The sequence below is a fragment of the Amblyraja radiata genome, chromosome 11 (genome assembly GCF_010909765.2).
Source record: "Amblyraja radiata isolate CabotCenter1 chromosome 11, sAmbRad1.1.pri, whole genome shotgun sequence".
In the NCBI taxonomy this organism is placed as follows: Eukaryota; Metazoa; Chordata; class Chondrichthyes; order Rajiformes; family Rajidae; genus Amblyraja; species Amblyraja radiata.
The window spans coordinates 5,231,011-5,256,454 of NC_045966.1; the positions used below are offsets into that span (position 1 = coordinate 5,231,011).

The 25,444-nt window shown below is 46.7% G+C and overlaps 1 long non-coding RNA gene across 1 annotated transcript in view; it reads right to left on the reverse strand.

Moving 5' to 3' along the window:
* Positions 1-18,561: 18,561 nt before the first annotated feature.
* Positions 18,562-25,444, reverse strand: part of LOC116978737 — a 19,544-nt gene continuing 12,661 nt past the window's right edge. Inside the window, exon 3 of the long non-coding RNA XR_004413531.1 lies at positions 18,562-18,658. This is a non-coding gene — a long non-coding RNA (uncharacterized LOC116978737). The remainder of the gene's footprint in view (positions 18,659-25,444) is intronic.

Genomic DNA, 25,444 nt, shown 5'->3' on the forward strand with positions numbered 1-25,444 from the left:
CTATTGCACCTGAGTTTGTCTGAAGAAAGGTCTCGACCCGAAACGTCACCCATTCCTTTTCTCCAAAGATGCCGCCTGTCCCGCTGAGGTACTCCAGCTTTTTGTGTCTATCTTCAGTTTAAACCTGCATCTGCAGTTCCTTCCAACACATTTTGAATTCATCTGTTCGGATAGTTTGCCACCATTTGAATGCCACAGGCAGCTGTGGAGGCCAAGTCAATGGATATTTTTAAGACTGAGATTGATGGATTCTTGATTAGTACTGGTGACGGTGGTTGTGGGGAGAAGGCACGAGAATGGGGTTTGGAGGGAGAGATAGATCAGCCACGATTGAACGGCGGAGTAGACTTGATGGGCCAAATAGATGAATCCTCCTCCTAGAACTTGCGAATCGTATGCAAGACAAATTTTTTCCCTGTACCTCGGTACATGCGATATTGGGGAATCTGAGGAAAGACATTCTTGCCATAGAGGGAGTACAGAGAAGGTTCACCAGACTGATTCCTGGGATGTCAGGACTTTCATATGAAGAAAGACTGGATAGACTCGGTTTGTACTCGCTAGAATTTAGAAGATTGAGGGGGGATCTTATTGAAACGTACAACATTCTTAAGGGGTTGGACAGGCTAGATGCAGGAAGATTGTTTCCGATGTTGGGGAAGTCCAGAACAAGGGGTCACAGTTTAAGGATAAGGGGGAAATCTTTTAGGACTGAGATGAGGAAAACATTTTTCACACACAGAGTGGTGAATCTCTGGAATTCTCTGCCACAGAAGGTAGTTGAGGCCAGTTCGTTGGCTATATTTAAGAGAGAGTTAGATGTGGCCCTTGTGGCTAAAGGGATCAGGGGGTATGGAGAGAAGGCAGGTACAGGATACTGAGTTGGATGATCAGCCATGATCATATTGAATGGCGGTGCAGGCTCGAAGGGCCGAATGGCCTACTCCTGCACCTATTTTCTATGTTTCTATGTATTCTTGAATAAACCAGCATCTCCACATCCAGCCAATTCTTGGCGTTGAATTTCCAGTAGAAGTTATCTCCTCCTTCACTGTTGATCTGGGACTTGTGCTGTCTTACAGCTGGGTGGCAGGCAATCCTGTGTGGAATTGCAATCCCTTGATATCATATGGAGAGACAGACAGACATTGCCTTCTGCATCTTCTCGAACCCATTACCATAGCCCTTCATCAGCCCACGTCAGTGTCTGATGATGTGATACATCCCAGCCTCAATAACCTAAATCAAACTCAGGAAGGATTATAACCCTATGAAAAAAAAATCATTATATTGCCAAAGTAGCAATATTCACAACATCATCATACTTGAACCAAACACAAAATAATATCCTTGATATATTATATCCACTGAATTCAAGATTTTTCATTTCCTCAGTCAGTTCGCTATTGTGATCTTGTCTGTTTAATTGCATCTTAGAGGATGCTGTTTGGGAGTTGTTTTTTTTTTCTGGTAGATTTGGAAATTGTCTAATTATACATCGGATCAACACTTCACTAAATGAAAGTAATTGGAACATGGCTTCACATTTCCAATGGTGGTAAGTCTCACTTGATCTTCAACAATAGAGGTTCATCCTTCATATGTACAGATGGGGGGAACTTAAGGATAAGCAGGAGATACTGCAAATGCTGAAATACTGAGCAAAACAAAGAGTGCTGGATGATTTTGTGTACAAAATCTTTTTTGTAATTGTAATTGAATAGACAATAGACAATGGGTGCAGGAGTAGGCCATTTGGCCCCTCGAGCCAGCACCGCCATTCAATGTAATCATGGCTGATCATCCACAATCAGTACCCCGTTCCTGCCTTCTCCCCATATCCCCTGACTCCACTATCTTAAAGAGCTCCTGAAGATAGCGGAGTCATGATCACGAGAGGAATAGATCGGTTAAACGCAGAATCTCTCGCCCATAGTAGGAGAATTGAGAACCAGAGGACATTGGTTTAAGGTGAGGAGGGAAAGATTTAATAGGAACCTGAGGGGTATCGTTTCACACAAAGGGTGGTGGGTGTATGGAACGAGCTGCCGGAGGAGGTAGTTGGGGCAGGGACTATCGCAACATTTAAGCAACATTTAGACAGGTATGTGGATAGGACAGGTTTAGAGGGATATGGGCCAAACGCAGGCAGGTGGGACTGGTGTAGATGGGACATGTTGGCCAGTGTGGGCAAGTTGGGCTGAAGGGCCTGGTTCCCTGCTGTATCAGTCTATGAACTCAGCAATCAGGCAGCATTTGTGGAGGAAATGGACAAGTGACTTTTTTAGGTCAAGTTCCCCCCACAGATGCTGCTTGACTCATTGAGTTTCTCCTGTGTTTAGAATGGGATGATCACTTTGATGGGGTTGTCAAAATAGCCAGTGGGATCAGAGGAGGAAACATGCAGGGATAGCTGCAGGAATAACAGGGGATTCTAACTTGCCAGATATCTTCTGGGATTGCCATAGCACTAAAACTGTCCTGACCTTTTGCCAGCAACAACCAGACACAAACACTGGAGCAGGGAGGGAGGGGGAAGGGGGGTGGTGGGGGGCCAGCATTCTGGCAGGCAGGTTTGCCACTGCTACACGGGTGGTTTTAAACTGAATAAGGGGGGTGGGGTGTCGAATGGGATAGTTGAGGATGGAGTAAAAGGGAAAGGGTTTCTTAAATGTGTGAGCGTAGAGACAGAGGGGTGTAAAATGAGGGTAGAAGCAATAGGTAGCAAGGTGAAAAGTAAAAGTGGCAGGCAGACCAAACCAGGGCAAAAATCAAAAAGGGCCACTTTTCAACATAATTGTATAAGGGGTAAGAGTGTTGTAAAAACAAGCCTGAAGGCTTTGTGTCTCAATGCAAGGAGCATTCGTACTAAGGTGGATGAGTTGAATGTGCAGATAGCTATTAATGACTATGATATAGTTGGGATCACGGAGACATGGCTCCAGGGTGACCAAGGCTGGGAGCTGAACATCCAGGGATATTCAATATTCAGGAGGGATAGACAGAAAGGGAAAGGAGGTGGGGTAGCGTTGCTGGTTAGAGAGCAGATTAACGCAATAGAAAGGAAGGACATTAGCTTGGAGGATGTGGAATCGATATGGGTAGAGCTGCAAAACACTAAGGGGCAGTAAACGCTAGTGGGAGTTGTGTACAGGCCACCGAACAGTAGTAGTGGAGTTGGAGATGGCATCAAACAGGAAATTAGAAATGCGTGCAACAAAGGTAAAACAGTTATAATGGGTGACTTCAATCCACATATAGATTGGGTGAAGCAAATTGGCAAGGATGCTGAGGAAGAGGATTTCTTGGAATGTATGCAGGATAGTTTTCTAAACCAACATGTAGAGGAACCAACGAGAGAGCAGGCTATTCTAGATTGGGTATTGAGTAATGAGGAAGGGTTAGTTAGCAGTCTTGTTGTGCGTGGCCCCTTGGCAAGAGTGACCATAATATGGTTGAGTTCTTCATTAGGATGGAGAGTAACATTGTTAATTCAGAAACAAGGGTCCTGAACGTAAAGAAAGGTAACTTTGAGGGTATGAGATGTGAATTGGCCAAGATAGACTGGCAATTGATTCTTAATGGGTTGACGGTGGATATGCAATGGAAGGCATTTAAAGCCTGCATGGATGAACTACTACAATTGTTCATCCCAGTTTGGCAAAAAAATAAATCAGGGAAGGTAGTGCATCCATGGATAACAAGGGAAATCAGGGATAGTATCAAAACAAAAGATGAAGCGTGCAAATTAGCCAGAAAAAGCAGCCTACCAGAGGACTGGGAGAAATTCAGAGTCCAGCAGAGAAGGACAAAGGGCTTAATTAGGAAAGGGAAAATAGATTATGAAAGAAAACTGGAAGGGAACATAAAAACTGACTGCAAAGCTTTTATAGATATGTGAAGAGATAAAGATTAGTTAAAACAAATGTAGGTCCCTTGCAGTCAGAAACAGGTGAATTGATCATGGGGAACAAGGACATGGCAGACCAATTGAATAACTACTTTGGTTCTGTCTTCACTAAGGAAGACATAAATAATCTGCCGGAAATAGCAGGGGACCGGGGGTCAAATGAGATGGAGGAACTGAGTGAAATCCAGGTTAGCCGGGAAGTGGTGTTAGGTAAATTGAATGGATTAAAGGCCGATAAATCCCCAGGGCCAGATAGGCTGCATCCCAGAGTACTTAAGGAAGTAGCCCCAGAAATAGTGGATGCATTAGTGATAATTTTCAAAACTCTTTAGATTCTGGAGTAGTTCCTGAGGATTGGAGGGTAGCTAATGTAACACCACTTTTTAAAAAGGGAGGGAGAGAGAAAACGGGGAATTACAGACAAGTTAGTCTAACATCGGTAGTGGGGAAACTGCTAGAATCAGTTATTAAAGATGGGATAGCAGCACATTTGGAAAGTGGTGAAATCATTGGACAAAGTCAGCATGGATTTATGAAAGGTAAATCATGTCTGACGAATCTTATAGAATTTTTCGAGGCGGTAACTAGTAGAGTGGATAAGGGAGAACCAGTGGATGTGTTATATCTGGACTTTCAGAAAGCTTACGACAAGGTCCCACATAAGAGATTAGTATACAAACTTAAAGCACACGATATTGGGGGTTCAGTATTGATGTGGATAGAGAACTGGCTGGCAGACAGGAAGCAAAGAGTAGGAGTAAACGGGTCCTTTTCACAATGGCAGGCAGTGACTAGTGGGGTACCGCAAGGCTCAGTGCTGGGACCCCAGCTATTTACAATATATATTAATGATTTGGACGAGGGAATTGAATGCAACATCTCCAAGTTTGCGGATGACACAAAGCTGGGGGGCAGTGTTAGCTGTGAGGAGGATGCTAGGAGGCTGCAAGGTGACTTGGATAGGCTGGGTGAGTGGGCAAATGCATGGCAGATGCAGTATAATGTGGATAAATGTGAGGTTATCCACTTTGGTGGCAAAAACAGGAAAGTAGGCTATTATCTGAATGGTGGCCGATTAGAAAAGGGGTAGATGCAACGAGACCTGGGTGTCATGATACACCAGTCATTAAAAGTAGGCATGCAGGTGCAGCAGGCAGTGAAGAAAGCGAATGGTATGTTAGCATTCATAGCAAAAAGATTTGAGTATAGGAGCAGGGAGTTTCTACTGCAGTTGTACAGGGTCTTGGTGAGACCACACCTGGAGTATTGCGTACAGTTTTGGTCTCCTAATCTGAGGAAAGACATTCTTGCCATAGAGGCAGTACAGAGAAGGTTCACCAGACTGATTCCTGGGATGTCAGGACTTTCATATGAAGAAAGACTGGATAGATTTGGTTTGTACACGCTAGAATTTAGAAGATTGAGGGGGGATCTTATAGAAACTCACAAAATTCTTAAGGGTTTGGACAGGCTAGATGCAGGAAGATTGTTCCCGATGTTGGGGAAGTCCAGAACAAGGGGTCACAGTTTAAGGGTAAGGGGGAAATCTTTTAGGACCGAGATGAGGAAAACATTTTTCACACAGAGAGTGGTGAATCTCTGGAATTTTCTGCCACAGAAGGTAGTTGAGGCCAGTTCATTGGCTATATTTAAGAGGGAGTTAGATGTGGCCCTTGTGGCTAAAGGGGTCAGGTGGTATGGAGAGAAGGCAGGTACAGGATACTGAGTTGGATGATCAGCCATGATCATATTGAATGGCGGTGCAGGCTCGAATGGCCGAATGGCCTACTCCTGCACCTATTTTCTATGTTTCTAAGTTTCTAAAGGCTTTGATGGGGTGGAATTTGTTAAGTATATTCAAAAAGATTTTCTCTGTCAATATTAGATGGAGCATAAACTCACCTCCTCTTGGTAAGTAAGGCAGGGCAGGTGAGTGAAGTATGACTGGGCTAGTACTTTGAGACCCATTGCCTATCCCTGTCTCAGTCTGCAGAAGGGTCAGACAGAGACACGGTGGCACAGCGGTAGAGTTGCTGCTGTACAGCGAATGCCGCGCCGGAGACCCGGGTTCAATCCCGTGTACGGGTGCTGTCTGTACGGAGTTTTACGTTCTCCCCGTGACCTGCGTGGGTTTTCCCCGAGATCTTCGGTTTCTTCCCACACTCCAAATACGTGCCGGTTGCAGGTTAATTGGTTTGGTAAATGTAAAAATTGTCCCTAGTGGGTGTAGGATAACGTTAATGTGCGGGGATCGCTGGTCAGTGCGCACCCGGTGGGCCGAAGGGCCTGTTTCCGCGCTGTATCTCTAAACTAAACTAAAACGTCGCTTATCCGTGTCTCAGTTTGAAGCAAGGTCCTTACCTGAAACATCATCCTTGTATTCTGAGGCTCTGCCCTTTGGCCCTAAGCTCCCCCAATACTGGAAACATCTTCTCCACATCGGTTCTATCTGGGCATGTTTGTTGGCTGTCTACCTCAACAATGGGTTAGCCATGGAGAAGGGGCGATTGATGGCCGGCATGGACTCTATGGGCCGAAGGGCCTGTTTCCATGCTGTACCCCTATAAAACATAAAAACTAATACATTGCCTTCTGTAGTTGATGAGAGAATCTTCCTCTGTCAGAGAATACAATGTGCAGCCAAAGTGATTTTTAGGCACATTGCCTACAGTCTTCATCACCAGTGCCACAATACAACAGTTGGAATGAGATGAAAGTAAAGAAATAATTAGGCTTTTCAAACTCGGTAACTGCTTGTAGCAGTTTAATTCTGCTTTGTTGCTGAGCCAAATGCAATCACTCCAGCCATGAAATATTCATTTTGCTCCAAGACCCTTCAGGCCAGGAGTTCGAGCTGGAAACCTACTCCAAATATCTGAATAATTGCCCAATTTGAGCAGACCTTTACCCAGGCAAGATCTGAGGCTCTATAGGGCGCTGGTCAGGCCAAATCTGGAGCACTGTGAGCAAATTTGGGCCCCATATCTGAGGAAGGATGCGCTGGCTCTGGGGTGGGTCCAGAGGAGGTTTACAAGAATGATCCCAGGAATGAGTGGGTCAGCATATGATGAGCGTTTGCCGGCACTGGGCCTGTACTCGCCTGAGTTTAGAAAGTTGAGGGGGGACCTCATTGAATCTTACAGAATAATGAAAGGAATAGATAGAGTGGATGTGGAGAGGATGTTTCCACTGGTGGAAGGGTCTAGGACCAGAGGTCATAGAATCAGAATTAAGGGGCGCTCTTTTAGAAAGGAGGTGAGGAGGAACTTTTTTAGTCAGAGGGTAGTTAATCTGGGGAACTCATTGCCACAGAGGGCTGTGGAAGCCAAGTCAGTGGGTATTTTTAAGGCAGAGATGGACAAATTCTTGATTGGAACGGGTGTCAAAGGTTATGGGGAGAAGGCAGGAAAATGGGATTAGGAGGCAGAGATCGGCCATGATTGAATGGCGGAGTGGACTCGATGGGCCGAATGGCCTAATTCTACCTCTATAATTTGCGAACTTACGAAATAGCGGTGGGGACTATTTCTGCTACTATTCTTTTCCCAGTTTTAACCGGTGGTGGGAGATGTCGAGGACACTGCGCTGGGCCAGAGGTGCCTCATCGATTGAGCGCTGACTTTGAACTTCGTTGAACGCCGACTCCTACTGGCGCGGGGACACCAACGTTATTCACGTTATTCCCTTCATCCTGTATCTGTACACTGTGGACGGCTCTACTGTAATCATGTATTGTCTTTCCGCTGACTGGCTAGCACGCAACAAAAGCTTTTCACTGTACCTCAGTACACGTGACAATAAACTGAACTCAACTAAACTCAACTAAATTCAACTCAATGAAACGAAATTAAACTAAACTAAGACAAAGAGAGAAAATAAGAAATTGCACCTCCCCTTGGACCATGATCAGACTTTTCAGAGACTTGAACATTGCATAATGATGCCAGATCGTGGCGGATCTAATGTGGTCACCGTGGCGCAGCAGTAGAGTTGCTGCCTTATGCCCCTGTCCCACTTAGGAAATCTGAACGGAAACCTCTGGAGACTTTGCGCCCCAACCAAAGTTTCCGTGCGGTTCCTGGAGGTTGCAGGTGGTTGCCGGAGGTTGCAGGTAGTGGAAGCAGGTATTGAGACTGACAAAAACCTCACGGAAACCTTGGGTGGGGCGCAAAGTCTCCAGAGGTTTCCGTTCAGGTTTCCTAAGTGGGACAGGGGCATAAAAGCGCTTGTAGCACCGGAGATCCGGGTTTGATCCCGACCACGGGTGCTGTCTGTACGGAGTTTGTACGTTCTCCCCCTGACCTGCGTGGGTTTCCTCTGAGATCTTCGGTTTCCTCCCACACTCCAAAGACGTACATGTTTGTAGGTTAATAGGATTGGTGTATGTGTAAATTATCGCTAGTGTGTGTAGGATAGTGTTAGTGTGCGGGGAACACTGGTTAGTGCAGACTCGGTAGACCTAAGGGACTGTTTCCACGCTGTATCTCTAAACCAAACTAAATGAAAACTACTCATTATAATAATAATAATAATAATAATAAATTTTATTTAATGGGCACCTTTCAGACATCTCAAGGACACCTTACATAGTAATCGGAATAACATATAATCGGAATATAACAAGTAATAAAGACATCACAGAGACACAAATTAAAAACAGAATTCAATCCAAAAGCAGAAAATCAAAAACACAGTGTGAAGATAATAGTACAATAGGTGCCCAGAGTAGGTGAATCGAGGACCAGAGGACATAGGTTTAAGGTGGAAAGATTTAATAGGAATCTGGGAGGTAACTTTTTCACACAAAGGGTGGTGGGTGTGTGGAACGAGCTGCCACAGGAGGTAGTTGAGGCAGGGACTATCCCACCATTTAAAAAAACAGTTGGACAGGTACATGGATAGGACAAGCTTGGAGGGATATGGACCAAACGCAGGCAGGTGGGTAGCCAGGACATGTTGGCCAGTGTGGATAAGTTGGGCCGAAGGGCCTGTTTCGACGCTGTATCACTCTATGACTCTACGTATAGTATGATTTGACTGGATCGCACACAGAACAAGCATTTCACTGAAGATAGTCACAAAATGCTGGAGTAACTCAGCAACTCTGGAAGGAATGGGTGACATTTCGGGTCTGGAAGTATCTCGACCGGAGACGTCACCCATTCCTCCTCTCCAGAGATGCTGCCTGTCCCGCTGAGGTACTCCAGCATTTTGGGCCCATCTTCGGTTTAAACCAGCATCTGCTGTTCATTCCTGAGCATTCCACTGTTTCTTGGTACACATCACAATAAATGAACTAACTGAGGAACTGAGTTGGACTGGACCCCAGATTAGGGAGAACAGGCAAAGTTGACATCTGTTCAAAGTCTCTAGTCTGACTTTAGACTGTAGAGATACAACAGAGGATACAGGCCATTAGGCCCACACCGACCTGCGATCCCAGTACTAGCACTATCCGACACGCTAGGAATAATTTACAATTTTTGCTGAAGATAATTAACCTAAGGGGTAAGAATAAGGGGTAAGCTATTTAGAACGGAGATGAGGAAACACGTTTTCTCACAGAGAGTTGTGAGTCTGTGGAATTCTCTGCCTCAGAGGGCTGTGGAGGCAGGTTCTCTGGATGCTTTCAAAAGAGAGCTAGTTAGGGCTCTTAAAGATAGCGGAGTCAGGGGATATGGGGAGAAGGCAGGAACGGGGTACTGATTGGGGATGATCAGCCATGATCACATTGAATAGCGGTGCTGGCTCGAAGGTCTACTCCTGCACCTATTGTCTATTGTCTATTAGCCTGCAAATCTGTACGTCTTTGGAATGTGGGAGGAAACCGGAGCACCCGGAGAAAACCCACGTGGTCACAGGGAGAACGTACAAACTCCGTACAGACAGCACCCGTTGTCAGGATCCAACCCGGGTCTCTGGCGCTGTGAGGCGACAACTCTACCGCTGCGCCACCTTGCCGCCCCTTATCCGATTTTTTTGGCGACTGCCGGCATCATTGACTGACGCGATTGATTGACTGACCTAATTTGAGGAAGGACATCCTTGTGATTGAGGCAGTGCAGCGTAGGTTCACGAGATTGATCCCTGGGATGGCGGGACTATCATATGAGGAAAGATTGAAAAGCCAAGGCTTGTACTCACTGGAGTTTAGAAGGATGAGGGGGGTTCTTATAGAAACATATAAAATTATAAAAGGACTGGACAAGCTAGATGCAGGAAAAATGTTCCCAATGTTGGGCGAGTCCAGAACCAGGGGCCACAGTCTTCGAATAAAGGGGAGGTCATTTAAGACTGAGGTGAGAAAAAACGTTTTCACCCAGAGAGTTATGAATTTGTGGAATTCCCTGCCACAGAGGGCAGTGGAGGCCAAGTCACTGGATGGAATTAAGAGAGAGTTAGATAGAGCTCTAGGGGCTACTGGTGTCAAGGGATATGGGGAAAAGGCAGGCACGGGTTATTGATTGGGGACGATCAGCCATGATCACAATGAATGGCAGTGCTGGCTCGAAGGGCCGAATGGCCTCCTCCTGCACCTATTTTCTATGTTTCTATGTTTCTATGTCACCGCAAAAATTTGCGGCGTGACGCGGCGTGGTGACGAATTGACGCGCGGTGGTTTTTCAAGCGTCGCAACATTTTTTTGGTCACCGCTGGTTTTTGAAATGTTCAAAATCTTCTGGCGACATTGATATGATGCCAGCAGTCGCCGAAAAAAAATCTCCAAGTGAGACAGGCCCTTTACACATTCACTTGAATCGGTAGATCAGATTTTGGTTTCAAAGTAGGACAACATTAACAACATTACAACCTCCTGTGTATTTTTTGTAAGATATCATAAGGTCCTTAAGGAATAGGAGTAGAATTAGACCATTCGGCCCATCGTCCACTCCGCCATTCAATCATGGCTGATCTATCTCTCTACCCCATTCTCCTGCCTTCTCCCCATAACCCCTGACACCCGTACAAATCAAGAATCTATCTATCTCTGCCTTAAAAATATCCTTTGACTTGGCCTCCACAGCCTTCTGTGGTAAAGAATTCCACAGATTCACCTCACTGTGACTAAATACATTTCTCCTCATCTCCTTCCTAAAAGAAGGTGCTTTAATTCTGAGATAAGTGATTCATTGACCAAACGGTAAAATCAAGTTTCCGCCCATTTCGATTCACTGCGAGACCAAAGAACTTTGTGGAACAAGGACTGGATCCATCAAGGAACAAGCTGCTGGAGGAACTCAGCTGGTCAGGCAGCTTCTGTGGAGGGTGTGGGTGGACAATGTTTTTTCCCCAGGGTGGGGGTATAAGAAGTAGAGGGCAGAGCTTTAAGGTGAGAGGAGAAAGATTTAATAGGAATATGAGGGAGTGTTTTCACACAGTGGGTGTATGAAATGAGCTGTAAGAGGAAGTAGTTGAAGCAGATGCAATAATAACATTTAAAGACTTTTGGACATATTTATGGATTGGAAAGTGAATAAAAGGGCACAAATAACGGGTCTGGCAATATCTCTGGAGAACATGGATCTGTGGCGTTTCGGGTTAGGACCCACCTTCAGTCTCCTATCCACGTTCTTCAGGGATGCTGCCTGACCTGCTGAGCTACTCCAGCACTTTGTGTCCTTTTTTTATTTAAACCAGCATCTGCAGTTCCTTGCGTCTACAAGGGTTTAGAGGGATGTGGGCCAAAGACAGGCGACTGGAGCTGACTGGCTTGGATGGGGCATCCTGGACAACATGGATATGTTGGGCCGAAGGGCCTGTTTCTGGGATGTATGATTGCATTACTCAACTGAATGCATCAGCTTCAGGTAAACTGCTCACTCATTGTTTCCCATTCTCTCTTTCTCACTCATTAATGGGCCTGAACCACTTAGAACCACTGTCATAGTCGTAGCAGGTCGCCGAAAAGCCCCCCTCCCCCCCTACGACATTGTCGACGACAATGTCTACAACAACCTACCACCTAGTCGACGTCAAGCTATGGCAAGCTACCGACAACCGGCGACCCATTAGGACGTCCACCTACGACCACACCTACGACAACTTACATCCACCTGCGACAAGCTACAACAAGGTAAGACAATTCAGTCGCCGGTATGTTAGGTTATGCCGGAATGGTATGTTAGCTTTCATAGCAAAAGGATTTGAGTATAGGAGCAGGGAGGTTCTACTGCAGTTGTACAGGGTCTTGGTGAGACCACACCTGGAGTATTGCGTACAGTTTTGGTCTCCAAATCTGAGGAAGGACATTATTGCCATAGAGGGAGTGCAGAGAAGGTTCACCAGACTGATTCCTGGGATGTCAGGACTGTCTTATGAAGAAAGACTGGATAGACTTGGTTTATACTCTCTAGAATTTAGGAGATTGAGAGGGGATCTTATAGAAACTTACAAAATTCTTAAGGGGTTGGACAGGCTAGATGCAGGAAGATTGCTCCCGATGTTGGGGAAGTCCAGGACAAGGGGTCACAGCTTAAGGATAAGGAGGAAATCCTTTAAAACCGAGATGAGAAGAACTTTTTTCACACAGAGAGTGGTGAATCTCTGGAACTCCCTGCCACAGAGGGTAGTCGAGGCCAGTTCATTGGCTATATTTAAGAGGGAGTTAGATGTGGCCCTTGTGGCTAAGGGGATCAGAGGGTATGGAGAGAAGGCAGGTACGGGATACTGAGTTGGATGATCAGCCATGATCATATTGAATGGCGGTGCAGGCTCGAAGGGCCGAATGGCCTACTCCGGCACCTAATTTCTATGTACCTGTTGCCGGTTGACGTAGGTTGACGTAGGTAGTCGCCAATGGAATTCACCGAAGTCAACACCTGGCGACAACCTACGTCATCCTGGCGACAACCTACGACAGCGCCTACGTCAGGAGAAGTCAAGCTACGCTCACTGGCGCCAAGCCGACTGTCGCCAAAACGTTTCGACATTTCAAAATCCAGCGGCGACCAGAAAAACGCTACGATTCTTTGGGCGACTGAGGAGACGACTCACGACCGTACAGGCGACACCCGGCGACCATGTGGCGACAGCCTAGTCGCCTGTAGGCATTTCCTGCGAATTTGGAGCTTACCCTCGACAATGAGACTGCGAGATCCTCGATGGTGAAATCCGCAGGTCCGCAGTTGGGGCGTCGATCCCAGGCAAGGGATCGCAGGCTCCGACGGTAAGTCCACACCCCGCGGTGGGACTCAAAGTCAGTCCCGAGCAAGGCCGCCAGCTCAGCGATGTTAGGCCGCAGAGCAACCGGAGATACGATGCGGACAACCATTGCATCTCCAGCACACTAAGAGATTCCCCCTCCCTCTCCCTCTCCCCCTCCCCCTCTACTATATAGATGACTTCAACAAAAGATCGAGTGCATTGACCTAAGATAGTCACGGATAAAGTTATTGTGAAATGTATGAGCAAATACATCAGGGAAACAAAACTATCAGTGAAACCTTCACCGCGTGGACCATGAAGATGCAAATCCTGGAAGCTGACAATTAATCAAACCTCGCAAAACTTTCAAAGAAAGCTAGAAAGTTACACGTTATTGCTTTCAGTCTAATCCCCTCTGCCACCGCACCACAAAATCAGCATTGAAACTAAGATCACATAAACATAGACTGAAATATAATCAAGCTAGAGTAATAAACAAAGTTTCATGTCGAAACAAGGAACTGCCGACGATGGCTTACAAAATAACTCAACGGGTCAGGCAGCATCTCTGGAGGAAGATAGAAGAAGGGTCCCGACCCGAAACGTCACCCATTCCTTCTCTCCAGAGATGCTGCCTGACCCGCTGAGTTACTCCAGCATTTTGTGTCTATCTTCTCTATAAACCAGCATCTGCAGTTCCTTCCCACACGTTCCATCTATTACCTGCCATGCTTTCTCCGCACTCTTTCCAGCTTAATGTTACATTTCTTATAACATATTTTGGGTGACCAAATCTGAACATAATACTCCAAGTGCGCCCTTATCAACAAGTTGGAGTGATAGAGTCGTACAGCGTGGAAACAGGCCCTTCGGCCCAACTTGCCCAAGCCGACCAACATACCATGCAATACGATACGACAGAACTTTATCCCAGCAAAATTGATCTGCCAACAGTCATAGAATACATGAAAGATGAAATTAAAGTGGCGAGTGGAAAGGATTGGGGATGTGCAAAGATTGGGGAGGGGGGGGGGGGTGGGGGAAGGGAGTCAGTCTACCCCACGACAGAAGGGGGAGGAGTTGTACAGTTTGATAGCCACATGGAAGAAGGATCTCCTGTGGCGTTCTGTGCTGCATCTTGGTGGGACCAGTCTGTTGCTGAAGATGCTCCTCAGGTTGACCAGTGTGTCACGGAGGGGGTGAGCTGTATTGTCCAGGATGCTCAGAAAGTACAGGCGGCTGTGTCCCTTCTTGTACCGGGCCTCAGCGTTCCTGGACCAGTCCAGTTTACTGTCCAGGTACACTCCAAGGTATTTGTACTCCCTGGTAAACTACACATCCACACCATTGATGGGGACAGGGGACAGGGGACAGGGGTGTTCCTCTCCTCCTAAAGTCCACCACCAGCCCCTTATCCTCCAGCTAAAGTCCACCACTAACTTCTTAACATCCTCCATCTACACTAGTCCCATCTGCCTGCGTTTGGCCCACATATAATCACATGGTGGACGACAGATGGCACAGTGGGCTAAGTGTTCGGCTGGCAACCGGAAGGTAGCTGGTTCGAATCCCGCTTGGAGTGCATACTGTCGTTGTGTCCTTGGGCAAGACACTTCACCCACCTTTGCCTGTGTGTGTGAATGTAATTATGTGAAGCACTTTGGGGTCAATGCAAGTTGACTAAAAATTTCACATCCCTCTAAACCTATCCTATCCTATCATAGATTTGTCCCACCCTGTCTAAATGCTTCTTAAATGTTTCCTCGACCACCTCCTCCGGCAGCTCGTTCCATGTTTTTTTAACAATTTATTGTAAACGCACCTCCAAAAGTTTAATTTAGTTTAGTTTAGTTTAGAGAAACAGCACAGAAACAGGCCCTTCGGCCCACCGAGTCCTCATCCACTAGCAACCCCTGCACACTAACACTATCCTACATGCACTAGGGACAATTTACAATTTTACAAACCTGTACGTCCTTGGAGTGTGCGAGGAATATGTTTAGAGGGATATGGGCCAAACGCAGACTGGTTGGGACTAGTGTAGATGGAGGATGTTAAGAAGTTAGTCATGGACTTTAGATGGAGGATAAGAGGCTGGTGGTGAACTTTAGGAGGAGATCTCGGAGAAAACCCACGTTGAGAACGTGCAAACTCCGTACAGACAGCACCCATAGTCGGGATCGAACCCAGGTCTCTGGCGCTGTGAGGCAGCAACTCTACCGCTGGGCCACCGTTCCACCCTCAAAGTGCCCAACGTGTCAAATGTAAATTCTTACTTAAAATTCTGTGCCCACAAATACAACATGGTCCACACCGACCCTGTCCATAACACCAGACACAAACTAACAGCGGTGTAACTCAAGCTATCAGCTATTGCTTAGAATTCAGTCTTCTAAAAGCACACTGAACAGCTCCGAGGCATCGTAAAACCTGTAACGTGAGATCGCCGCTGTCTCTGGCGCTGTAAGGCAGCAGCTGTACCTCTGCGCCACCGTGCCGAGGATATATAGATACATATAATTAGATAGATATAATTTATTGCCACACAACCAGGTTGGTGGAAATTTGGGTTGTCAGCAGCGATACAATAATAAAGAACACACAATAAAACTGTAACACAAACATCCACCACAGCATTCATCACTGTGGTGGAAGGCACAAAAATTTGGCCAGTCCTCCTCCATTTCCCCCCCGTGTACAGGACCAGAGTCCAGTCAGTTCAGGATCGGCTCTTCCTCACCGGAGACCGCGGCTTTAGATTGTTGTAGGCCGCAGGCCGCAGGCCGGCGGTCGAGATTTAAAGTCCCCGCCGCAGCCAGAAGCACCGTAGACTGCAGGGCCGGCGGTCGAAGCTCCCCTCCCGGGGTGATGGTAAGTCCATGCCGGCCCCGCGGTAGAAGTCGGCCGCGGGCCAGCAGTGATGGCTTCTTCTTCCCCCGGGTCCCCCACGAGGGATCCCGGGCTGTAGACGCCGCACCAGCTGGAGCTGTGCAGACCGCGACTTCAGGCTGTGACTTCAGGCTGCCGGCTGCCCCGGGCCAGCGAAACGGAGCGCTCCCCTCCAGCGAGCCCCAGCGAGGGTCGCCCGCTCCACGCCGAGAGTCCACGCCGCGCCCGCCGCTGAAGCCCCGGGCGCGTCTCCGGGAAAGGCCGCGTCGATCCTTGATGTTAGGCCACGGGGGAGGCGACCTGGAAAAAGTCGCCTCTCCATGGAGGAGGCGACCGAAGCGGTTTCCCCCTTACCCCCCCACACCACCCCCCGCACAAGACACACAAAGAAACACAAAATACACACCTAGAGAAGATATTAACATCAAGTGTTGGTGGAACAGTTGCAATTTTCAGAACAGGCGAATTGATCAGAGAAATCTTAAAAGTAAGCCATTGACTTAGAGTAAAATCCTCGCAGCTAAAGAAAGTATCTTTACTCTTCTTGACAAGGTATGATCAGGCCACTGAAGACTAAGGACCAGCAGTGTTTAATAATTCAAAATGAACTCTGAAACACATTTAATTAGAGCCTTTGCAATATTCCATTCTCAACGGATCCTCATCCTCAAACACATGAATCTCTCCTGTCCGCTCAACCTTGTCCTACAGAGGAAGGCTCTGCAGAGGGTAGTGAGGGGAGCAGAGAGGATCATTGGCGTCTCCCTACCCTCGGTACAAGAACTGTTCCAGAGTCGCTGTCTGAAAAAAGCTCTGAGAATAGCTAAGGACAAACTGCACCCCCTCCACATACACCTGGATCTCCTGCCATCAGGCAAGAGATATCGAAGCATCAAAGCCCGGACTACAAGACTGCTAAACAGCTTCCTGCCACAGGCTGTGAGGCTGCTAAACAGTCACTCTGTACTCACAGTCACCTGATTCTGCGGCTGGCACGGACACTTTAATAACTGGCACTGGCCACTCAAATCAGCTGCCCCGGACATTTTTATGATTGGTTTATTGTATTTTAACGTTGTGTTTTACCTGCTTTTAACTGTTTATTTATACTGTTCCATCAGGGACTGGATTGTTTTTAGTGTTATTATGTGTGAAACGTTTTAAATTTCATGTGCGATGCTCCGCTATTCCCTGGGAAACGTCTTCTCATTTTGCACTGTACAACTGTTGCTTGCAAGATGACAATAAAGGTTGATTGATTGATTGAATAACGATAGAGGCAAAGAACATCTCTTTGTGTCAGCTACACCCTGGGACAGCATGGAAACAGGCCCTTCGGCCCACCGGGTCCATGCCGACCATCAATCACCCATCCGCACCAGTTCGATGTTATTCCCGCTTTCTCATCCACTAGGGGCCAATTTACAGAGGGACGATTAACCCGCACGTCTTTGGGATGTGGGAGGAAACCGGAGCACCCGGAGAAAACCCACGCGGTCACAGGGAGAACGTGCAAACTCCACGCATAGACAGCGCCCGAGGTCGGGATTGATGCCGGGGTCTCCGGTGCGGTGAGGTAACGGCTCTCCTCACTGCACCACCGCACCGTACATCACGTTCCTCGTGCCTACATCAGAAAATCTAATTGATCAGGAGCAAGGTTTTCTGTGTCTACAAGAACATCTCATGACTTTGTTACACTCTATCTCCGTGTTCCAGTCCTCTGTACATGGGCTGCTGTTAGGGAAGTTACACACTGTTCATAAGATCATAAGATCATAAGTGATAGTAGATGAGGCCATTCGGCCCATCAAGTCTACTCCGCCATTCGATCTATCTCTCCCACCTAACCCCATTTTCCTGCCTTCTCCCCATAATAGATGGGATTTATATAGCGCCTTTCTAATACTCAAGGCGCTTTACATCGCATTATTCATTCACTCCTCAGTCACACTCGGTGGTGGTAAGCTACTTCTGTAGCCACAGCTGCCCTGGGGCAGACTGACGGAAGCGTGGCTGCCATTCTGCGCCTACGGCCCCTCCGACCACCACCAATCACTCACACACATTCACACACAGGCAAAGGTGGGTGAAGTGTCTTGCCCAAGGACACAACGACAGTATGCACTCCAAGCGGGATTCGAACCGGCTACCTTCCGGTCGCCAGCCGAACACTTAGCCCATTGTGCCATCTGTCGTCCCATAACCCCTAACACCCGTACTAATCCAGAATTTATCTACTTTTGCCTTAAATATACCTACTGACTTGGCCTTCTGTTGCAAAAGAATCCTACAGATTCATCACCCTCTGACTAGAGAAATTCCTCCTCATCTCCTTCCAAAAAGAACGGCCTTTAATTCTGAGGCTGTGACCTCTAGTCCTAGACTCTCCCACTAGTGGAAACATCCTCTCCACATCCACTCCATCCAAGCCTTTCACTATTCTGTACGTTTCAATGAGGTCCCCCCCTCATTCTTCTAAACTCCAGCGAGTACAGGCCCAGTGCTGACAGAAACTCATCGTAGGTCAACCTACTCATTCCTGGGATCATTCGTGTAAACCTCCTCTGGACCCTCTCCAGAGCCAGCACATCCTTCCTCAGATACGGTGACCAAAATGACTCACAATATTCCAAATGCGGTCTGACCAGCGCCTTATAGAGCCTCGGCATTACATCCCCGTTTTTGTGTACAAGCCCTCGTGAAATAAATGCGCTGTTAGTTCGGTGTCATTGTTCAAAGGGGAGCAGAACCGGCCAGGGTGACATCAGCATTGAACGAATTATTGGCCAAAGTCCAAAGGGGCCATTTATTTAGTCATCACTTAAGGATTTGTTAAGGTGTGATTTGTTAAGGTGCGATTTGTTAAGGGAAGTTTGCATCTGAAAAAAACTTGGCGATATTTTCTGCGCAAGGAAAGGTGGGTGATTTGATGTGATTTACATGTAATTAGGCAAGGCAACAACCGTGAACGGATCAATTGTAATCATTGGATTGTCTCCCCACTGACTGAATAGCACGCGACAAAAGCTTTTCACTGTACCTCAGTACACGTGACAATAAACTAAACTGAACGGAAGCCCCAGACAGTGCAACGACTCCACCAGATCCAAGAATCACAAATCGACAGGAAAGAGGAATGTCAACGACAGGCGAAATATTTACAATTAAGTTCTAGAGAGTTGAACGCCAGCTCTCCTGTTTCTCATGGTAAACATCAACATGGATTTGATGATATCACATCGATGGTCACAAAGTTCTGGAGTAACTCAGCGGGTCCGTCAACCCTTTTCTCCAGAGACGCTGCCTGCACCTCTGAGTTACTCCTGCACTTTGCGTCTATCTTCGGTCTAAACCAGCATCTGCATTTTCCTTTCTACATGCTGATATCACTTGCCGGGCTTTGTCCCACCCCCACCTCTCTTTTCAAACTTTGGCAACCCCCCCCAAACTTCAATCCGTCTTAAGAAGGGTCCCAACCAGAAACATCATCTGTCCATTCCCTCCACAGATGCTGCCTGACACGATGAGTTCCTCCAGCACTTTATCGTTTGAGTACAGAGACTCTGATTTAAGACATGTACATCTGAGGTACTGCTGAATGAATGAATGAATGAATAAGTTTATTGGCCAAGTATTCACATACAAGTAATTTGCCTTGGTGCTCCGCCCGCAAGTGACAACATGACATTGCCATTGCTATTGAGGGAATGCAGCGTAGGTTTGGCCTTCATAACAAGAGGAGACGTGTACAGGAGCAAAGAGGTCCTTCTGCAGTTGTACAGAGCCCTAGTGAGACCACACCTGGAGTATTGTGTGCAGTTTTGGTCCCCTAATTTGAGGAAGGACATTCTTGCTATTGAGGGAGTGCAGCGTAGGTTTACAAGGTTAATTCCCGGGATGGCGGGACTGTCATATGCTGAGAGAATGGAGCGGCTGGGCTTGTACACTCTGGAGTTTAGAAGGACGAGAGGATATCTCATTGAAACATATAAAATTATTAAGAGTTTGGACACGCGAGAGGCAGGAAACATGTTCCCGATGTTGGGCGAGTCCAGAACCAGGGGCCACAGTTTAAGAATAAGGGGTAAGCCATTTAGAACGGAGACGAGGAAACACTTTTTCTCACAGAGAGTGGTGAGTTTGTGGAATTCTCTGCCTCCGAGGGCGGTGGAGGCAGGTTCTCTGGATGCTTTCAAGAGAGAGCTAGATAGGGCTCTTAAAAATAGAGGAGTCATGGGGATATGGGGAGAAGGCAGGAACGGGGTACTGATTGTGGATGATCAGCCATGATCACATTGAATGGCGGTGCTGGCTCGAAGGGCCGAATGGCCCATTCCTGCGCCTATTGTCTATTGTCTATTGACATATAGTGTAAGTTAGGAATTACACATAAAACATTAAACATTAAACTGTGTTATAAGAAGCATGTGAGGGGGTGAGGAAATGTCGTTCGTGGCAATGAATCCCACGGATTCACCACCATCTGAATAAATAAATGCCTCCTCATCTCCTTTCTAAAGGTACGTCCTTTTATTCTGAGGATGTGTCTTTAGGTCCCAGACTCTTCCATTCCATCCTGTGTCCACATCCACTTTATCCAGGCCTTTCATTATTCGGTCGGTTTGCATTGAGACCCCCCCCCCCCCCTATCCCCCCCTGCCCCCCCCCCCCCCCCCCCACCCAAACTCCCCCACCCTCAAAAAAGAGTGTCAGAGAAGGAAAGAAGATCAGGAAGAGATGGAAGATTGAAGGCATTTATTTCCGCGTGTAAAACGATGGGGACAGCATTTGAAAACTAGCTGGATAAGCACTGATAGAGGAAGCACAGCCTGCAGGTCTACGGCTGGGAAGTGAGATTAGCTTTAATAGTTCTCCTCTGGCCGGTGTAGATTTGAGGATCAGAATAACCTCCCACTATGCTTTATGGCTCAATTATTCTTTGAATTCCAGCAGCAACTCAGGGGAAATGTCGCTGTTATAAAGACTTCCTCTTCATTCTTATACAATCAATGCAATTTTACAATCGCTGGAGTGAAAGGTGCAAGGGATCCGAGTCCTCCATTTCCCTGCTTGAGACAGGATGATCAATTAAAATACTAATAATAATAATAATAATAATAATAATAATAATAATAATAATAATAATAATAATAATAATAATAATAATAATAATAATAATAGACAATAGGTGCCCTTCGAGCCAGCACCGCCATTCAATGTGATCATGGCTGATCATCCACAATCAGTACCCCGTTCCTGCCTTCTCCCCATATCCCTTGACTCCGTTATCTTTAAGAGATCTTGAAAGCATCCAGAGAACCGGCCTCCACCGCCCTCTGAGGCAGAGAATTCCACAGACTCACCACTCTCTGTGTGAAAAAATGTTTCCTCGTCTCCGTTCTAAATGTTCTTAAAACGGTGGCCCCTGGTTCTGGACTCCCCCAACATGTTTCCTGCCTCTAGCGTGTCCAAACCCTTAATAATCTTATATGCTTCAATAAGATTCCCTCTCATCCTTCTAAATTCCAGAGTGTACAAGCCCAGCCGCTCCAGTCTCTCAGCATATGACAGTCCCGCCATCCCGGGAATTAACCTTGTAAACCTACGCTGCACTCCCTCAATAGCAAGAATGTCCTTCCTCAAATTAGGGGACCAAAACTGCACACAATACTCCAGGTGTGGTCTCACTAGGGCTCTATACAACTGCAGAAGGACCTCGTTGCTCCTAGACTCAACTCCTCTTGTTATGAAGGCCAACATTCCATAATAATAATAATAATAATATTAATAACAATAATAATAATAATTTGGAACGCATATCTGAGGAAGGATGTGCCGGCTTTGGAGAGGGTCCAGAGGAGGTTTACAAGAATGATTCCATGAATGAGTGGGTTAGCATATGATGAGCGTTTGTCAGCACTGGGCCTGTACTCGCTGGAGTTTAGAAGGTTGACAGAGTAGATGTGGAAAGGATGTTTTCACTGGTGGGACAGTCGAGAACCAGAGATCATAGTTTCAGAATTAGCCGGAAAATGGGATTAGGAGGCAGAGATCAGCCATGATTGAATGGCGGAGTGGACTTGATGGGCCGAATGGCCTAATTCTACTACTATATCTTGTGAACAGTGTAAACAATTTGGGGGGGGAGGGGGGTGGATGGGCCTGTTTCCATGATTTATGTCATGATTTATGGCTACTGATTTATTGGCGGTGCTGGCTCGAAGGGCCGAATGGCCTCCTCCTGCACCTATTGTCTATGCTACGATCCCACGACTCTGAAACGTCAGAACTCATCGCTGATGCTTTCTGGACATGTTCAAGTGACGTTAACCAAATCTCCGAACAGAAATCCCCCCCCATCAGTCTGAAGAAGGGTTTCGGCCCGAAACTTTGCCTATTTCCTTCGCTCCGTAGATGCTGCCGCACCCGCTGAGTTTCTCCAGCATTTTCGTGCATCTCCGAGCCATTCAGCATCCCAAGGCAATCCAACCCCCCCACCCACCCCCCACCCTCCCGACTTCCTCGCACTTTGTGAAGTGGTTTGATTTATTTTGCCGATAGATTAGCCTCAATCCTGGGAGAAAAGAATGAAAAGTAATAGAGGTCGGTGAGGAATGAACCTGATTCAGTATTGATCCCCTCACTGTGAGTCATTTCAGGTTGCGATAATGGAGTCAGTTGTTAATGCAAGACCCCTCCAGCCATTTAAGATGTGTGAGCGTTCTTTACTGGCACTGAATATAAAGGAACAGCTTGTGTTTGTGGTAAATATAATCTCATACAGTCCTTTCGCTTTTCAAATCTTCTTGCCGAGTCCACACACAAGGTTAGAAGGTGCACAAACATGCTGGAGAAACCCAGCGGGCGCAGCAGCATCTATGGAGCGAAGGAAATAGGCAACGTTGCCTATTTCCTTCGCTCCATAGATGCTGCTGCGCCCAAAGGGTTTCGGCCCGAAACGTTGCCTATTTCCTGTCATAGGTCGTTGCAGGTCGCCGAAATTTTTTGAAAATCCAGCGGCGACCAGAACAAGGTACGACACTTTGGTCGACTACTCACGACCGTACAGGCTTCACCCCGCGACATGTCGCCTGTATGGTCGTGAGTCGTCTCCTCAGTCGCCCAAAGAGTCGTAGTCTGATCGCCGCTGGATGTGGAAAGGATGTTTCCACTGGTGGGAGAGTCGAGGTGAATTTGAATTCCAGCAGCAACTCAGGGGGAATGTTGCTGTTATAAAGACTTGATTGAATGGCGGAGTGGACTCGATGGGCCGAATGGCCTAATTCTACTCCTATAACTTGTGAATGACAATTCTACTCCTATAACTTGTAGACAAGTTGGGGAGGGGGGGGGGAGGGAAGGCCTGTTTCCATGATTTATGACCCTACGATTCTACGACTGAAACGTAAGAACTCATCGTTGGTGCTTTCTGGACATGTTCAGGTGACGTTTATGAACTTATGAGGCATGTGGTTCAATAGACAATAGACAATGGACAATAGGTGCAGGAGTAGGCCATTCGACCCTTCGAGCCAGCTCCGCCATTCAATGTGATCATGCCTGATCATCCACAATCAGTACCCCGTTCCTGCCTTCTCCCCATATCCCCTGATTCCACTAATTTAAGAGCCCTATCTAGCTCTCTCTTGAAAGCATCCAGAGAACCTGCGTCCACCGCCCTCTGAGGCAGAGAATTCCACAGACTCACCACACTCTGTGAGAAAAAGTGTTTCCTCGTCTCCGTTCTAAATGGCTTACTCCTTATTCTTAAACTGTGGCCCCTGGTTCGGCATGGACAAGTTCGGCAAGCGTGGACAGACATGTTTCCGTACTGTAGGAGTCTATGATTCCAAGAGTTGACGCAGCCTTTTGTAAAGTGCATCCATCTTGTGGAGCAGATGGTAAGAGACTCAGAGTTGCATTACCCAGTCTTTCTCAACTTGAATAGATGTCCTCCTCAACAAAATCAATGTACCCGATTAAAGCAGTAATTAAAAGAGTATTCTGGGAGCCAAGAAGCAGTGTAATTAGAATAGGTTCCAATTCTTCAGAATGATTCTGGCGATGAATCACACCAAAAAATGGGAGAGGAAACTAAACTAAAAGTTATTGTAGATAGTTATCAAGATGCACAGCAGGGGTCGTGATCAGTTGGGCAAACGGGCTGAGAACTGGTTCATGGAGTTTCGTGGAAATAAGTGCGAAGTACTGCATTGTGCAAAGCCAACCCATTGCTGGACCTTCAGAGTGAACGGCAAAGCCCTGGCGATTGTCGGCGACCAGATCTAGGAGTGCAGGTACATAGTCCATAGAAAAGTGTGGTCACAGGTAGACAGGGTGGACAAGAAGCCTTTCAGCACATTAGCCTTCATCAGTCAGGGTATTGGGTGTAGAGATTGTTGATGCTGCCTGACCCTCTGTGTTACTCCAGCATTTTGTATCTATCTTCAGTGCAAACCAGCATCTGCAGTTCCTTCCGGCACACAGCTGGAATCTTGTTTGTTTTTTAAAATATATAATTTAATATCTGTGAATCTGCAACACTTCACTTTTTTTTTCCATGTTGCTTGTTCATTTTGTCATTGGTTTATTTTCCATTCTACGTCCACTCCACTATTAATGGACAAAGCCTGATACATGTAGAAACATAGAAAATAGGTGCAGGAGTAGGCCATTCGGCCCTTCGAGCCAGCACTGCCATTCAATATGATCATAGCTGATCATCCAAAATCAGTACCATATCTGTTTCACCATATCTGTTGATTTCGTTAGCCCAAAGAGCTTTATCTAAAAGCCCTGTCCCACGGTACGAGTTCATTCCAAGAGCTCTCCTGATTTTTAAAAAAAATCAAACTCGTGGTAAGCACGGAGAATGAACGTAGCGGGTACGTCGGAGCTCGGGGATGTCTCTTAGCGGCTCGTAACGCTAACGGCAGGTACTCGGGAAGACTCGCTAACGGCAGGTAAGCACGGGAATACTCGTGAAGATTTTTCAACATGTTGAAAAATGTCCACGAGAGCCCCGAGTACCGACGAGTGGCCATTACCGTAAATCTCCGAGTTCGAATCAGGGCAAACTCGGGAGAGCTCTTGGAATGAACTCGTACAGTGGGCCAGGGGTTTAACTCTCTCTTGAAAACATCCAGTGAATTGACCTACACAGCATTCTGTGGCAGGAGAAGAAGTCAGAGCACTTTGGAAATGAACCAAAGCAACTGAGATGCTGCGGAGAAACATAAATCTGTGCTTGTCTGATCAGGCTCATTGCCAAGGTGAAAAACTGCCTTCATATTGATATTCATAATCATCAGTAGCAAGAATGAAGAGGAGAGAGACTTGTGCTTGGAAAGAATCTTTCAAAACCAAATGACTTTCCAAAGAGCTTTCATCCAATAAAGTATTTTTGAAATTGTAGGAAAGGCCAACTCCAATTAGCTGGAATAGATAACGACCCAATTATCAGACCTCGCAATAATTTTTGCAGTGATAAGGTGGAGT